This window comes from Macaca thibetana, chromosome 20 (assembly GCF_024542745.1).
Source record: "Macaca thibetana thibetana isolate TM-01 chromosome 20, ASM2454274v1, whole genome shotgun sequence".
Lineage (NCBI taxonomy): Eukaryota > Metazoa > Chordata > Mammalia > Primates > Cercopithecidae > Macaca > Macaca thibetana.
In genome coordinates this window covers 27,123,611-27,130,744 of record NC_065597.1, presented here as the reverse complement: position 1 = coordinate 27,130,744, position 7,134 = coordinate 27,123,611, and the positions used below count along the sequence as shown (strand labels likewise).

At 51.3% G+C, this 7,134-nt stretch overlaps 1 protein-coding gene across 1 annotated transcript in view; it reads left to right on the top strand.

The window, feature by feature from the left end:
• The first annotated feature begins 4,876 nt into the window (after positions 1–4,876).
• Positions 4,877–7,134, top strand: part of MBTPS1 (membrane bound transcription factor peptidase, site 1) — a 65,392-nt gene continuing 63,134 nt past the window's right edge. Inside the window, exon 1 of the mRNA XM_050775043.1 lies at positions 4,877–5,084. The gene's annotated coding sequence lies outside the window, so the exon portion shown is untranslated. The remainder of the gene's footprint in view (positions 5,085–7,134) is intronic.

The window sequence follows — 7,134 nt, the reverse complement described above, 5'->3', positions numbered from 1 at the left end:
CTGTGTTTCAACCTCAATTACTTAAAATCTAATCACATTTGGGAACCAGAGGGTTAGGTGGTTATGTCCTCAAAACCTATTCCAGTCTATGTCTCAGTCTCAGTATTGGCTTATGTGTTATTTTTCTTTTTAAAGATTCATATATGTTTAATGAGTATAAAGCCAAGCACAGGACAGTCGTGAATTCAGTAGAAATATTCTGTGTAATTCCTGGCTGGGCGCGGTGGCGCACGCCTGTAATCCCAGCACTTTGTGAAGCTGAGGTGGGCGGATCATGAGGTCAGGAGTTTGAGATCAGCCTGACCAACATGGTGAAACCCCATCTCTACTAAAAATACTAAAATTAGCTGGGCGTGGTGGCACGCCCCTGTAATTCTAGCTGCTCAGGAGGCTGAGGCAGGAAAATCACTTGAACCTGGGAAGCGGAGGTTGCAGTGAACTGAGATCTCCTCGCTACACTCCAGCCTGGGAGACAGAGCAAACCTTTGTCTCAAAAGATAAAAAAAAAAAAAGACTCTATGTAATTCCTATGGTGAGACTGAAAGGGAAGGGGAGGAGGCTGTAGAACCCACTCTGGAACATGCACAAATAGAACTTCCACAGCAAGCCCCCTGCGAGGGCGATGTGCTCTGTGCAGCCCCGCACAGTGCCACTGTTGAGGGCGGGATAATGGTGCTGCAGGTATGAAGCCAGGTGCTCCCCGGAGGGGTTGGGGGTGGACAGGCTCATGGCCTTCCCGTGGCGTGACATTGACACCCTTCTCCAGTAAGTATTTGCTCGGGTGGTTGTGGAAATACTTAGGGGGGTGACCTCCATCAGTGAGTTGGATGGGAACTCACAATGGGGCAGGACTTGTGTCACCATGCTCTGTGGACAGTAGTTTCCCCTTATCCACAGTTTTGTTTTCTGAGGTTTCAAAACCTGTGGTCAATCAAGGTCCAAAAACATTCAATGGAAAATTCCATAAATAAACAGTTTGTAAGTTTTAAATTGCACACAGTTCTGAGTAGCGTGATGAAATCTCGCACCATCCCACTCCCTCCTGCCTGGGATGAGAATTCTCCCCATGTCCACAGCTTGCGTTCAGGTAACCCTTATTTTACTTCATAATGTCCCCAAAGCCCAAGAGTAGTGATGCTGGCACTACGGATATGCCGAGAAACTGGAAAGTGCTCTTTTAAGTGAAAAGGTAAAACTTCTCCACTTAATAAGGAAAGAAAAACATTGTATGCTGAAGTTGCTGAGCTCTACAGTAAAACAAGTCTTCTCTCCATGAAATTGGGAAGAAGGAAAAAGAAATTCATGGAAGTTTTGCTGTCGCACCTCAAACTGCTGAAGTTCCGTGAGTCCAAGACCATCCACCGGAGGTCTCGGAACATGTCCCCTGGGATAAGGGAGCTCTACCGCACTGCAGGCTGTCACGGTGTTGTCGAAGATAAGGCATGTGTAACACTGTTGTCACACAGCTGATGCCCTAGGCTGTGCTTGTTGGAACAGTTTACCCGCTCACTGACCCAGAAGCTGGGGATGCGGGTGGCATCCTCAGCCTCCTCTTACCTCACCAGCCCGTGCTGTGTAGCTGCTTGCAGCATGTCACCACGGCGGCATTGACCGCCTGTCCCATTCCCTAAGCCACCGGTTCCTCTTTTTCCTGGGGCTGCTCAGGCAGGGGTTCTCCATGCCTTGAGGATCACGAGAAGCTTGCAGTTGCGAGGGTCCAAGCTGCTGGGAGGGATTGAGAACCTCAGTGCGATGGGAGGCAGATGATGGGGAGATGGGCGGGGATGGAGCCAGACGTGAAAAACCCGTTATTCAGAAGCTTCTCAGTGGGGGGCTGTCGGGTTTATCTGAAGTATCTTCTGGATGAGGGAGGCGGCCACGGGGTGGCTGTGCTTGGGAACGCTGTGTGTATTCTTGACCAGAGGTAGGTCTCTTAGACAAGAGGTTTCAAACGGTGGTTTGCCCACTAACAAGGTGTGTGTGATGTACCCAAGGGACCACACATCCACTTTGAAACGGTGCCCTTTCTTTCCCCGCACCCTGGGAGTTATGGAATCAGGAGTCCCACCCAGGGTCTTCCTCTGCCTCCTGTCATGTTGGACTTTGGTTGCCAGTCCAAATCTTCCCGTTTTCACCTCCAGGTCATCATTCAGGAAGAGGGGGTACAGCTTGAGGTCCTGGTGAATAATCCAGTTTCAGGCAGATGCCGGCAGCCAAGGATAATCTACTGTGGGCAGTAGCACCCTCTCTTTGCGTGCGGGTCCACGAGAGGTCTCAGGTGGCAGAGCTCCAGCACCAGGAGCATGAAGTTGTCCTTGAAAAAGCCACGGACACCTGAGATGTGCTGGTGGGCGAGGCCGTAGTGAGTATAGTGAGAGGCTGGAGACGTCTGCAGGGATGTCTCCTCCAGGTGCACATTAAGCAGCAGTGACTCAGGTGCGATCTTGCCTGAAAACACCTCCTCGGTGTTTGCCTCCGAGGTTTTGATGCTCTCGGCAAAGCCATCCTTGCCGAAAGAAAGCAGCCTGCCTGTAGTGCTGCCGGCAGGTTTACTAGGACCTCCAAGATCTCTGCAGAGTGGCTGCGGGGACCCCAGGAGCCAGAACTCCAGGGAGGTTTTCCCAGGGTTGGCTCGTGCCTGTGCCACCAGCTATTATTCTTTAAAATAACATTGCATTTGAATAAAGATTTGCAGATGCTTTATTCTGTGTGTGAAGCACAAGTTGAGGAAGTTATTTTAGAACCAGAGTGGTGGGAATCCACCAGTGGTAGACCAGGATCCTGTAGCTCAGGCTGTCTTGGTACTCTCCAAGTAACTTTTCTCTCCCACACCCCAGTCCCCTCAGTGTACAGGCATTCCCCGGAACCGGTGGTGGTGGTATTCTCTCCCCTGCTGTGGGGCCTCACTGTCACATGATTGATATCTGCAATCACTATTCTACCCCAGTTTCCAACAGTAGGGCCATGTATTCAATGGCATAGTGACTGAAGGGCTGTTCAGAGAACCCTGACCAAGATTAATTTACCCAAAGTTGGAACAGAAGGACATAGTCAAGTGTAAGATCAAATGCTTTCTGTGGTGGCAGAAGGGAGTGCCTTTGATAGTTTGCAAATGCAAAGAGAGGCAAGGGTGCTCCAAAAGTTCAGAAAATCGTATGAGATCTGAGTCAGGAAAGGATTCAAGTATCCACCAAGTATTGAGTCATATAGGAGCCGAGTACTTTATGCGTATGCTTTTTGTTTGTTTTTGAGACAAGGTCTTGCTCTGTTGCCCAGGCTGGAGTGCAGTGGTACAATCATGGCTCACTGCAGCCTCGACCTCCTGGGCTCAGGCAATCCTCCCACCTCAGCCTCGCTAGTAGCTGGGACTACAGGTGCACATCACCACTCCTGGCAAAAACAAAACCAAACACAACTGTAGAGACATGTCTCTGTTGCCCAAACTAGTCTCAAACTCCTGGGCTCAAGTGATCCTCCCGCCACAGCCTCCCAAAGTGTTGAGATTACAGGCATAAGCCACTGCGCTAGGCCTTATGCCTGTGCTTAATTTAACCCTCATCCTTTAAGGCAGATATTAGTACCCCTATTTTTTAAAAAATTTTTTATTTACTTATTTTTAAGGCAGAGTCTCATTCTGTCGCTCAGGCTGGAGTGCAGTGGTACAATCTCAGCTCACTGCAACCTCCGCCTCCCAGGTTCAAGCAATTCTTCTGCCTCAGCCTCCTGAGTAGCTGGGATTACAGTCGCAAGCTACCACACTCAGCTAAGTTTTTCTATTTTTGGTAGAGACGGGGTTTCACCATGTTGACCAGGCTGGTCTCAAACTTCTGACCTCAAGTGATCCGCCTGCCTCGGCCTCCCCAAGTCCTGGGATTACAGGCGTGAGCCACCCCACCTGGCTGGTACCCCATTTTTGGGATGAAGAAGCTGAGGTACAAAGAGGTTAAATAACTTGCTCAAAATTACCAAGTAGAAGCCTGAGGTGGGGTATGGTAATTTGTAATTCTACATGTATCCACTATATTAAGTCAACTGTGTTAAATCACGTTTAAGGAAGATGATGCGCTGTGATCTGTAATACTGGTGCAGTTCAGCATTACTGTGGTGCCGTGTCAAGTTCAAAAAGACAAAAAATCATCTGATCGACCTATGGCGCATCACCGCCCACCAGCAGTACCTGAAGACGCTTTCAGTCCTCTGCTAGTGCCCTTACGGGGCCATTTACATTGAAAACAACCTGTGATCCTAACATCTAAGTCACCCAGACCTCTTTCAGGCGGCAAGCTTTTCAGAGAGTTTAACACATTTATTATTGTTTTTTCAAAAAGGGCAAACACGTGGCGTTACAAAGGTCCTTCCGTTTCGCACGCACCGGTGTCCCGGCAGCGCGCTGCGCGTCGCGAGGCCCAGTCTGTCGTCCTGCGGCGCCGGGGGTCAGGAGGTCGGGCAGGCGGAATTTGGGGGTTCGCGTGTTCCGGACTGCACACTTCGCCATCTTAACCAGCTACCGCCCGGGTTAAGGGGCACCCAGGGCAGGTGCCCGGTCGGGGTTGGGGAGTCCGAACCACCGATGCCTGGACGTGGACCCCTGCAGGGAGGGTCCGCGCCGGAAGCGAGCTCTCCACGGTTCCATGACAGCAGGCCCGTGGGGGCAGGGAGCCTGCACCAGGCAGTCTTTCTATATCCGGGCTCCTTTTCCGAGTCTGGGATCCTAGAGCGACTCGCAACGCAGACAAGGCGTTCCCCAAGCGCGTTGTCGCCGCCTGGCCCCGCGCTGGCCACGCCCCTCCGCTTCCACCCTGCCACAGGTCCCCGGCCGCAAATGTCGCGAGACCATCGTCCATCCTCCCGGCGTGGTCCCGCGGCCCACGGCGTCCAGAGCGCGCACGCAGGCCCGGGAGCGCGGGACACACAGGGCACGCCGGGTGTGTGGGGCTGACGCTGCCAGCTGTGGGCCTCCCTGGCCCGGTCGCCCAGTCTCGCGAGAGTTGGGAGTAAACAGCCCCGAATGGAGTGCCCAGGCGTGTTCGCTGCGGAGGCGCCGTTATCCCGGGCCCGCCGGCCCTGAGCTCCAGGCGGCGCAGGTACGTCAGCCGCTCTCGCGCGCGGCCTCCCCGGACAGCTCCCCTGCCCGCCTGTCTAGCAGCGGCGGCCCACTCGGTCAGCTGTGCCGGCTGCGTCCGAGGCCCCAAGGCGAGGGCTGCGGGGGCCGGGCCGGGCCGGGCCGGGGGAGAGGGGCGCGGGGCCTCCGGCGCTTGTTTGGACACAGCGTGCCTGTCCCGCGGCCCTGCGGGGGTGTGCGCGCTCCGGCGGCTTGTTCCGTTGCATGGTTTTCTTTACGTGAAGTGAGCATTCACCGAGTGAAACAATACGCCGTGCTCTGGCCCCGAGCCTGCAAACAGACTGAATTCTAGGTGCGCTTCCGGGGCAGTGCTGGCTTCAGGTTTAAAAGACCTCGAGTCTTTGCCTTATCTCGGTCTGTGCATATTCCGCTGCTGGTTTTTGGAAATGCAGGGATCCTGTTCGGCAAACTCTCAGAACCTGGTTGCCTTTTAAACCTGTAGCATCTTAAAAATCTTGCCTCGCCTTGGCATGGTTGCGCTACCTGTGATCGTTGTGGATCGTCAATATTTTTATTAAGATATTTACCTTTCGTATTGGGTTGTCTGTCTACACAAATTATTAGATTCTAGTCGACACTTCCAAATGACATGGAGTTATTAGATTGTGATTGACACTTCTAAATGACATGGAGTGGAATACGACCTGAGTTGAATTCTGGAGACTCGTCCTTAAGTCTTAACTATGTAGGTAAGCCCTCCTAACTTCAGGGTCTGCGATTGTATATGTAAGAAAAGGAGGGCTTGCAGAAGAGAAGTAATTCCTCTCATTTTTTGTTTTTCAATCTGGAGAATCCGCTATTATTATTTATACTTAGGGGCTTCATTGAAGTAGAATTTACATACCATAAAATCCACCTGTTTTAAGTGTACTATTCAGTGGTTTTTAGTACATTTACAGCTGCACAGTCACCACCAAATCCACTTTTAGAACATTTCCGTTACCCCAAGACCTCTGATGCCCATTCGTGGTCAATACCCATTTCCAAGCTCCGCCACAGGCAACCTTTCATCTACTTTGACTTTCTAGATTTGCCTTTAATGACTATTTCATATATTCAGATGGAAAGATATGATATGTGGCCTTTTGTGTCAGGCTTCTTTCACTTAGCATGTTTTCACAGTTCATCCATGTTGTAGCATGAATCAGGATTTATTCCTTTTATGACCAAATAATATTCAGTTGTGTGGCTCTACCGCATTTTGTTTAAGCATTTATGGAGAATACTTTTGGCAAATAAAATTTTATTTTATGCTCCAGTGTGTGATGCAGATGACAGCAAAATTGTTGATTGGGGATGGGAGCTGGGACCTGACCCAGACACGTGTCAAACTACTGCACTCCCCAGGCACCCTGTATAATCAAGAATTGGTCCTTTCTATATAAAAAGGGGAAATTCCAATGCAGAGCTTGCCACGGAGTCTCGCTGTGTCTCCCAGGCTGGAGTGCAGTGGCGTGATCTCGGCTCACTGCAAGCTCCGCTTGCGGAACTTTTGAAGCACCTAGGGATGAAGTGGGAGCTCTTCTAGTCAGGAGGTTAACAAGAACTAGGAAGACTGGGCCGGGTGCAGTGGCTCACACCTGTAATCCCGCACTTTGGGAGGCCGAGGTGGGCGGATCACGAGGTCAGGTGTTCAAGACCGGCCTGGCCAATATGGTGAAACCCCGTCCTTACTGAAAATACAAGAATTAGCTGGGCGCAATGGCAGGCGCCTGTAATCCCAGCTGCTTGGGAGGCTGAGGCAGGAGAATCGCTTGAACCCAGGCGGCAGACGTTGTAGTGAGCCAGGATCACACCACTGCACTCCAGCCTGGGCGACAGAGTAAAACTATGTCTCAAAAAAAAAAGAACTGGGAAGACTGAAGGCTAAGGTGAACTGTGCATTGCTCCCATCAGTACTGCAGAAATCTGCTTGAGGAAACGCCTTATTTATTTATTTATTGAGACAGGGTCTCGTTCTATCGCCAAGCTGGAGTGCAGTGGCATATCTCAGCTCATTGCAACTTCTGCCT